We start from the raw sequence: 10,005 nt of genomic DNA on the forward strand, positions 1-10,005 counted from the left end.
TCCCGGCTCCACCACTTATCAGCTGGGTGACTTTGGGCAAGTCACTTCACTTCAATGGGCCTCAGTTCCCTCATCTGTAAAAGGGGGGTGAAGACCGTGAGCCACCTGTGGGACAGCCTGATCACCTTGTTAATCTCTCCAGCGCTTAGAACAGTGCTTTGCACATAGTAAGCGCTTAATAAGTGCTATCATTATTATTATTATTAATACCTCGTATTTCAACCCAGCCCTCGCACTCCGCAATGCCAATCTACTCTCTCTGTATCCCGGCCCAAGGCACAGATCGCTTCCCACCTTCAAAACCCTCCTGAAATCACAGCTCTTCCAAGGGGCCCCGACTAAGTCTTCATTTCCTCTATCCACCCTTCCTTCTGTGCCAACTATGCACGTGGATACAGCCCCAAAGTACTGACAGTCTATTATTTCCCCTGTCCAATTTATTTTAATGTCTGTCTTCCCTTGTAATAATAATAATAATGGCATTTATTAAGCGCTTACTCTGTGCAAAGCACTATTCTAAGCGCTCGGGAGATTACAAGGTGATCAGGTTGTCCCACGGTCTTCATCCCCATTTTCCAGATCACCGAGGAACAGAGAAACTAAGTGACTTGCCCAGAGTCACACAGCTGACAGTTGGCGGAGCCGGGATTTGAACCCATGATCTCTGACTCCAAAGCCTGTGCTCTTTCCACTGAGCCACTTGTAGACAGTAAGCTCCTTGTGGGCAACTACCAACTATTTTATTGTATTTTCCCTAGCACTTAGTACAGCGCTCTGCACACTGTAAGTGCTCAATAAATACCGTTAGTATTTCTAGACCGTAAGCCCGCTGTTGGGTAGGGACCGTCTCTATATGTTGCCAACTTGGACTTCCCAAGTGCTTAGTCCAGTGCTCTGCACACAGTAAGCGCTCAATCAATCAATCGTATTCATTGAGCACTTACTGTGTGCAGAGCACTGGACTAAGCGCTTGGGAAGTACAAGTTGGCAACATATAGAGACGGTCCCTACCCAACAGTGGGCTCACAGTCTAAAAAATAAGTACGATTGAATGAAAGTTAGTTGATCGTGACCCCCTTTTCCCCCCTCCCCGAGGGATGGGGACTCTAATTCCCACCTCTCTATCCTTTTCCGGTGCTTTGAACGGTGTTCTGCCCACGATAAGCTCTTGATAATGATATTACCCTTACTAAGCTCACCCGGAGCAGGTCGCATTGTCGGGAGAGGGGACGTCACAGCAAACCTCAAAAGTTTTCTCGGGGTCTAAAGGGGATTCCGGGGGTCTGGGCCCCAAATCCCTGTCGCACCCCTGGTCCTCCCACCCCTGAGGGCGAGGACGTCCCCACTGGAATTGTCTCAGTTCGGGGGGGCCGAGGCCCAGTCTTCCAGTGGGGAGCTGGGCCCGGCCTTCGGGAGTCTCCGGGGTGAGTCCATCAATGAGCATCACTGGCCCAACCCTTGACTTTAGTCTCCTGGCTCTCCGGACCCGGGCACGGGTGCGGGGGTGACAAGGAGGCTGGGATTTTAGGGGCCAGGGACAGCCAGGTTGGGGCAGGCCTTCACGAGCGACTAGGCCGGAGAGCCGCCATTTGGGGCCTCTTCGAAGACCCGAGCTGAGCCCGTGCGTGGAAATCTTGGGGACCACCCGCCCCCGGGGAGTGGGCGTCTTCGGTGCCCGGAATGGGGAGACGGATCCAAGTGGGCCTCTTGGGCCCCTCTGGTCCTCTCTCCCCCCACGTGCCCGGAGATGCCTCCTCCCCTTCGCTCAGTCTCCACTCCAGGCCTCCCTCCTCCCCCTCCGCCGCCATGGCTCTCGCTGCCTCCTCCTCCATCCCAGAGGTGGATGGGCAGAGAGCCCTCTTCTCCTCCCCCCAACGCCCCTTCTCGTCCCCTCCGCGCCCCCCCAGCCTGGCAGCCTGCCCTGTAGGAATGTTAATTAGCGTTTGCGATCTAATTAATTCGGCAGCTAATTAATGATGAGGGGGGGGAGAGACGGACTGGAGGGGCGGGGGGCGTACGGGGCGGGGGGGGACCGGGAGAGACGGCGGCGGGCGGCATCGCAGATGGCCGTGCGATGCCTGGCAGAGTGCCCACCTCCATCGCCGCGAGCGCACGCACACAAAAAAGGAGAGGGAGACGGGGAGAAATCAAGCCGAGAGAACGGGAGCGGGCACGGGGGCCCGGAATTGGGGGGCGGGGGAGGCTCCAGACACATCGGATCTGCTCCGGAAGTGGAAGGAAAAAAAAAACCCCAACCACAGACGCAGCGAGGAAAGAGCGAGCTCGCTCTCCCCCCACCCCCAGTCACCCCTCCTCCCTGGCACCGGTTCCGTGGGCATCCACTGAGGAGTGGGTTTCCCTCCGCCCTCTCCGCCCCTCTCCGTCTGCCACACATCCCGGCCCGGGGAGCCAGACCCGGGAGAGAAGGGGATTTCCAAAGAAAAGATAGAAAGAAAAAGAAAAGTTTTTTTTTTTTTTCCATTTTGCAAACCAACTCACCCCCCCTCGAAACCCGTTTGCACCGATTTAGGTGTGAGGGAGGGAAGGAGAGAGAGAGAGAAGGTGGCAGAGACGGGCGGAGGAGAGCACGGAGACGGAGGTGGAGGTGGTAGTGGTGAGTTGAGAGGAGGAGCACGGAGTCTCTGGGGTGGGGGGAACCGAGACCCTGTTTCTCCTTCTCCTTTTCATTGCGCTCTGGGGGGTGGGAGAGGGAAGCGAGACAGATGGCAGAGCGGAGAGGCGGCAGCGGCGGCTTGGCTCTGCCCGGCTCCTTTCCGGCTGCTGTATCCAGTGCCATCCTTCCCCCCACCCCTTCCCCTGGCTGGGCACCGAGGACTGGAGAGAGGCTGGGGTGGGGGTGGGGGGCTAAGGGGAAGGGGGTGGGCAGAGAGCATCTGTTCCCTCCCCTCGCCCGGCTTGATCCGCCGCCCACCCGGGGCCGCCGCCCGCCTCGCTCGCCTGCTCCCGAGCGGGCACCGGAGCAGGCGCCCGGCTCTGTGCCGACTCCGGCTCCTCGGGCCCCGCCGGGTCGGCCGCCCCCGCCAGGCGTGTGTAGGGCTGCCCGTGTGCCTGTCTTACGTGTGCGGGGTGTGTTTGTGTGTGCGTGTTTGCCGGCGGGGGGGGCGTTGGGTACGTTTGTCAAGGGGCACGGTCTCGGGGGTGGGCGCTGCGGCTGCCACCCTTGTGGTACCACAGAGCGGACGGAGGGGAGGGGTACGTGTGGGGAGGAGGGAAGGGGAGAGGGGGGTAGGAGCGCCGCTTCCCGCTGGCCGGTGCGCACGCAGAGGTTGGCACTGCAGCAGCCACCCCGGTGCCCGCGGCGATGGCGGGAGGGAGGACGAGGAGGAAGTGGTCGCCGGAGGAGGGGGCGCGGGCTGTTTGCCAGCCTGGGGCCCGCAGATGGCTGGCAGGAGACGGGAGGGGATCTGGGGTGATCCGCAGGGAGGAGAGGGAGCCGGCTTGTTGATTTTGTCGTTCTTACGACGGGGCGGCTGCGGAGTGGTTGGGTCTGGAGTCGGGGAGCGGTGGGGGTTTGCTTCTGCCCGGCGGAAGCGGGAATTGAGGAGGGTGGGCCGAGAGGGGGAACCGGGTGGGAGTGGGAGAGCGCTCGACGTGCCCGGGGCTGGTCCTGCCATCCGGCAGTGGCCGATGGGCACGGCGAGCCGGGGACGCCTCGGCCGGCCCCGTCTCGGCGCCACCTGGCATCGCGTTGGGAGGGGGTGGGCGGCGGAGCCCGGTGCCATCCCGGCTGGCGACGGAGCAAGGGGCAGGAGCGGTGACGGGCGGCCGAGCGCCCGTCCCCCGGGACCCCCGGCACCTCGGAGCCACAGGACGGAGACGGCGGGGAGCGGAAGCTGGCACAAAGGAGGAAAGAGCCAACACGAAAGCGCCAAGGGAAGGAGGGTGAGAGCGAGCCGGGGGAGCCGGCGGCGGGCAGCCCGGACGCTTCGGCCCACTGGAGATCCCGCCCAGCGCGTATGGGTTCACGGGCAGTCGCGGCGGGCATTGCCGCTGGGGATCTGGGTGGGGCACAGGGTGGTCAGGGCCAGACCGGGCCTTATCCCGTGGTCCCGGGCGCATCTCTGGGCTTACAAGTGAGGTGCATCTGTCTGTCTCTCTCCCCAGCTCCTTCCCCCTCCCCCCACCCCTTTCCTTCCTCGCTCCCATCCCTTTCTCCCAACACCTGGGTTCCACTGCCTTGGCACCCAACCAACTGGATGCCGCCGCCCCCACCGCGCCGCGGCGCTTGGCAGTGCTGCACTGGCACGTGAACTGAGTCTCTGATCTTGGCACTGCGGCAAAATCCGAACCACCAGACGCGCGCTCGCCGCTGGGCGGCGGAGAGGGAGGGAGCCCCTCTGGAGACCCGGCGTCGGGTGGGACTCGGGGAGACGGGAAAAGGAGGCAGCACCCGTGGCGACTGCTCACTCCCAGCCAGGGCCGCCTCACCCCTTCCCCGGGCGATCCGAGGGTGACGGCCCCTTGGAGGGCCAGGGGCCGGAGAAGAGCCCGTCGACCCGAGTCCCAAGCTCCGGAGCTGCGCGTCCCGAGCAGCTCTGCCTCTCCTCCTTGTGGAGCCCCCTTCCTCGGCCCCCCAACTCCGGGTTGTGGGGGCGGCGGCGCGACCTGGTCGGTGGCAAGAGCCAACTGCGTTGACACCAAGGTGGTGGTGGTGGAAATGGGGTGGAGGAAGGTGGGAAGGTGGCACCACCGTCTGCCTAGGCCCTCGGTTGGCTGGCAGGGTGAGGCGAGCACCTGTCTGACCCGCACTCTGCCATCTAATTGGCCAAACCGAATGATAAATCCCCCTCTTTTAATGGAACTGGTAGGGTGGGAAGGCAAAGGGCCGGAGCCTTGGGCAGAGTGAGTTCATTCAGTAGTATGTATTGAGCGCTTACTGCGTGCAGCACACCGTATACTAAGCGCTTGGAAAGTACAGTTTGGCGACAGAGACAATCCCTACCCAATGATGGGCTCACAGTCTAGAAGGGGGTGACAGACAACAGAACAAGTAGACAGGCGGCATGGAAAGTGACAGGGAAGCAAGCAACGGGCGGCGGTCAGAGAAAGGGGGACGAGGATGAGAGGCCCATCCCTAGAGAGACAACTATGGGGAGATCTGTTGGCCTTGCGGGTCGCTGAAGGGTCGCACCCCAGCGATGCCCGAATCTGCCGGGAGAGGAAGACTGGGCCCGGCCCCGGGACCAGACAGACAGCCACCCCCCTTCCCTCCCGGACCCGCCGGCCCTTTCCCCGGGGCGAGTCTGAAGCACGTCCCCAACCCTGGAACAGCTTCCTCGGTGCCCAGGGAGTTTGGCAAAGCTGGAACCTTGGGGGCCAGGGTAGAGGAAGCCACTGGGATTCCCTGGGAGCTGGAATCTGGCACCAGAAATGAGTCTTCCTGGAGCCTTGAGGGCCTTTCCTAGCCAGGCATCGGCATTTGGAGACTCGGGGAGAGACTGGGGGTAAGAAGCGGGCAGCGAGGGCAGGGCTTGGCAGACCAACCAAAGCCCCGGGCTAGTGCTGGGCAGGTGGAGATGGCCAATCTCTGACCATTGGAGGAGGAGGAGGAACCGGGAGAGGTGGTCTGGGGACGGTGACCCCGAAGAAGGGAGCCGGGGGAGGGACGGGCGGTGGGTGCGATCCCAGGGGAGAAATGGGTGAGATGGTCAGCCATGGATGTCAGCAGAAATCGCGGCGGCCTTCCTTGTCCACTCGGGGGAAATCGGCGTCTGGGAGGCTAGCCGGCGGGAAGGGGGCGGGGGTGATGCTGCGGGGCTAGATGGGAAACCTGTCCCCTGGGGACATGGGTCTGGTCTAAGAGAGGAAAGTTGCCAATCTCCCTCTGTCCCTCTCCCCTTATCTTTCCGGGTTGAGTCTTAGTCGTTCCTCTCCTCTTCCCGCTGCCCGGCAGGACGTTTTCTCGTTCAGCGGCTCCGGCAGGGTTTGGTGATGGAGGGGTGATGACAGGTTATTTGTGGGGGCAAAACGGAGCAGAAGGCGCTGAGTCGGGGGTGTGTGCCTGTGTGTGGGTGTGTGCCTGGGAATGGGCATTGGCCCTTTGTGCCATCCTCACGCGAACCCCCCTTTCGTCCCCTTCTCAGGGCAGGTCGCCCTCGCTGCCTCCCACCCCCGACCCCCGTGCAGCAGCCGGGCTGGAGAGGGAGACGACGACGGCCTCCTCTGGGCCCCGAAGGGTGCCCCGATCTTGGCCGTGCGTCCACCCTCTCGGGGCAAGGGGGCAGAGAGCCGAGTGGGCCGTGCCAGCAACTTCCATCCTTCCTCCGGCTCCTAAGCGCGGCTCTCCCCGGTTTCCCGCCTCCGTCCTCCCCCTGATTTCCCATCCCGGCTCCTGGGGCGACAGCCTTCCCCTGCTCCTCCAGCTCAGCCACTCCTCCGGGCCAAGCCCCAACAGACCCCTCCCCTCCGAGTGACTTTGGATGTGTCCCTCTCTGTGCACACACCAGTCTGCTTGCCCCTCGGATCGCCTCTCTAGGTGGGTGGGTGGGTGGGTATGAGTCCGTCTGGGTGGTCATCCTGTCTCCCGGTGCCCGGGACGAGGAGTGGGATGGGGGAGTGGGGCTCACCTGACCGGATGGGAAGGGTGGGCCGGAGGGGCCTGGGCAGAAAGGTCGAGAGCGCTCTGGTTGTGGGGGTGACCCAGTTCCCTTTTCCCGGCCTGCCGCCGCCGCCGCCACTTTGCAAGCCTCCTCGCCTGTCTCCCGCGGCGCCGGGTGTGTGGGAGTACGTCTGTCGAGGAACGAGGAAGGAGAGGATTCGGAAGCGGCTCCTTCCGGGAACCCGCGGTAAACCGAGGCTGTGGGACGTGAGGACGGCAGAAGGACGGGGGTCTCTGTTTGAGGGGCCCTGGAGGGCTTCCCACCTGTTGAGCCCCCGCTTCTGGAGAGGTGAGATTCCGTGAGGAAAGGCGGGGAGACCAGCCACCCCCCCGACCCCCACAACTCTCTAGATGCCCCGTTGGGATTTGGGATTCTGGCTTCTCCTGCCCCGGCCCAGCTCCCCCAAAATCTGCCGAGGGGGTGGCGAGGCCCTTTGGAAGGACACCCCAGCTGGAGCCCCTCTTCTATGGTATTTGTTAAGCGCTTACTAGGTGTCAGACACCCTACTGAGCCCCGGGGTAGATACAAGATAATCAAGTTGGACAGTGTAAGTCCCACCCTGGGCCCACAGTCTCAATCCCCATCTTACTGATAAGATAAGGGGCACAGAGAAGTGAAGCGTCCCACCCAAGGTCACACAGCAGACAAGCGGCGGAGCCGGGAGTAGAACCCAGGTCCTTCTGCCTCCTGGGCCCGTGCTCTATCCGTCATGCCACTCTCTTTCCCTCCCTTACTGGGGTCGGGAAAATGTAACCATCTCGGGAAAAGAGGGGTGGACCAGGGCAGCCAGGGATGGGTCTACTTAATGGCCAGAACCAATCCCGAGGAGGTGAACGTGAGTTTGGAGTCACTTCTGGCTCAGGACACCTTGTCCGGTGGTGGTCACCATCTACACAGCAAGTGTCGCAGCCCGGATGACCCCTCACTAGTGTAACCCTCTCCTAACCCCGTACCAGATGTTGGCTCAGAGGCCCTGGTCCAGGGCAGAGAAGCAAGCGGGCCCTGTCCTCTTCGGGACCGCAGGGTGAAGGGGAGGGAGAGGGAGAGATGCCCCTTCTTCACGCCTCACCCCCTTGCTCCCCTCTAATCCCTCGCCACCCCATGAGAAACCCCTGCAGAGAGGATAATAATAATAATAATGATGGCATTTGTTAAGCGCTTACTATGTGCAAAGCACTGTTCTAAGCGCTGGAGGGAATACAGGGTGATCAGGTTGTCCCACATGGGGCTCACAGTCTTCATCCCCATTTTCCAGATGAGGTAACTGAGGCTCAGAGAAGTGAAGTGACTTGCCCAATGTCACGTGACTGAGCTGGGATTCGAACCCATGGCCTCTGACTCCAAAGCCCGTGCCCTTTCCCCCGAGCCACGCTGCTTCTCGTAGCCTCGGGTGCCCGCCAACCACTCCACACCTGCCTCCCCCTCAGGAGTGGGCATTTCGTCGTCCCCCCCGACCGCCCCGTCGTTAACTTTCCTCTTCATTTCTTTTTCCATCGCATTTTTGTTTTCAACCTTTATACACAAGTCACATTTCCATAAAGCACAGTTAAAAAGCCTCTTTCCTCATACACATGCTACTAAGAAAATAGTTTTATACATGGAATTTCGACGGGAGAGAGAAAGGGAGGGAAGAGGGAGCGGGAGAAGCCGAGAAGCGGGGAAGGGGGGGACTCGGTCTCGCCTCGGAAACCCCCCGCCCTCTCCTCCCGACCCCGGCTTGCCTCCCTTCCCCCCGGTTGAACCGTCACGGGGGTCAAGGGCCGCTCTTGGGTTGAAGCGGATGAATTTGGGTGATTGGAGTGAGTTTTCGTAGTTTGGCGGAGAGAGGGGATTCGACCCCGTCCTCTCTCCCTCTCCACCCCCTTCTTCCTCGGCACGCTTCGGAGAGACCCCCCTCGGGTCGGGTTTAGAGATGGAGGGAGGCGCGGGCGGGGGAAATCGAGGCGAGGGTGACGGGGGGTAAAGGGAGTTGGGCGGGGGGCGACTTTGCCCCGGCGTCTCTGCTCCTCGGCCTCGCCTCCTGCCTCCTCTGGGAGGAGGGGGCTGCCAGGTCGACCACCGGGCCGAGGAGGGGGACCCCGTCACCGGGACAGCCCCCATTTTGTGCTTCGATGCCCCGTCCCGCCGGTGGAGATGGCAGGTGAGTCAAAACTGGGGTGTCCCCCCACACACAACATCCCACCGTCTACCTTGACCCCTCGGAGGAGAGAAGCAGGTGAAGGGGTGGAAGAGCTGGGACCGGGAGGAGGGCGCTTAGTACAGTGCTCTGCACACATTAAGCACGCAGTAAATACCACTCATTGATTGACGGCGGGACCGGACCTGCAACGCCCCCCGCCACCTCCCCTGGAGGGGGTCCCGCGGCCGCCTTTCTTGGGAAGTCCAAGCCTGACTTTGGGAGGGCCGCGGGAGGAGAGGGGGAAGCGACCCCAGACCTCAGTCCCCCCCAATTCCGGCTTTTCAGGTGCCAGCACCCAGCTCTCTGCCAGGGGGAGGGAGGGGAGCCCGCTCAGGCCCGGGGGACCCCCCGCCCCTCGCGCGGAGGAAGCGGACCACTTCATCATCTTAAGAATCGGGAAAGTTAAAAAAAGAAATCCCTATTAAAAAAGGGGAATGGGAAAGGGACTCGGACACAAACAGGATAACACCATTTTGTCTGGCGGGCAGGTTCGTGTGGCTGTTTGGTTTTTTTTTCTGTTTTTCAAGTTTATTGTTTTTCTTTAGTTCATTCCTCTGGGATCTCCATTTCTCTCTCGTGCGCTCTCACTTTCTCTCTTTTTGGTTGTGTGTGTGTTTCAGTTTTTAAAGAACTTTGGATTTGCCGACGGGCGGACCCCGCCCTCCCCCCCCAAGTCCCTCCCGTCCCTTGCCCCCCACGAAAGGGCCGGGGAAGGGCAGGCCGGGGCGGCCCGGAGGGTCTCTGTGTTTAAAGCCTTGAGAATAAGTTACTGCGGTTCCCAGCGGGTGGGGGGGGTCTGTGGCGACCACGGCTTCTCCCGGGGTCCCGGGTGCCCTGCCGGTAGCCAGGCGGGCCCTCTCCTCCCTGCCCCGGCTCCCGGTTTGGTTCCCGGGCAGGGCACGGGGCGCCCGGAGAGTTGGTGAGCGAAGGGACGGAGGGGGCCGAGAGGGCGAGACCTCCCCCTTGGCCGTCGTCTTGGGTTTTCGTGTTTTCTTTTTGGCGTTTCTCAGTCGGTGGCACGGGGGGCACGTGTTCGGGTGGAGGGAAGCAGGCGGGGCCCGGGGCCGGGGGTCTGCGGGACGGGAGAGGGGGTCGGGGGAAGGAAGCAGGACGCCGCTGGAGGTGGCGGGGGGCGGGGGGGGGGATCTGAGCTCCTGCTGGGCCCCCCTGCGTCAGGGCGGGGTGGGTGGGGAGAGGGGGCGGCCC

General features: G+C 62.2%; 1 protein-coding gene across 2 annotated transcripts in view; it reads left to right on the plus strand.

The window, feature by feature from the left end:
- The first annotated feature begins 2,398 nt into the window (after nt 1-2,398).
- Nucleotides 2,399-10,005, plus strand: part of THTPA (thiamine triphosphatase) — a 77,336-nt gene continuing 69,729 nt past the window's right edge. Inside the window, exon 1 of one of the 2 annotated variants that reach the window (XM_038740972.1) lies at nt 2,399-2,614. The gene's annotated coding sequence lies outside the window, so the exon portion shown is untranslated. Of the gene's footprint in view, nt 2,615-3,819; nt 3,904-10,005 lie in introns of those variants that run through there. The other variant, XM_038740974.1, reaches the window with a different exon arrangement.

The sequence above is a fragment of the Tachyglossus aculeatus genome (genome assembly GCF_015852505.1).
Source record: "Tachyglossus aculeatus isolate mTacAcu1 chromosome 12 unlocalized genomic scaffold, mTacAcu1.pri SUPER_6_unloc_1, whole genome shotgun sequence".
Classification (NCBI taxonomy): domain Eukaryota; kingdom Metazoa; phylum Chordata; class Mammalia; order Monotremata; family Tachyglossidae; genus Tachyglossus; species Tachyglossus aculeatus.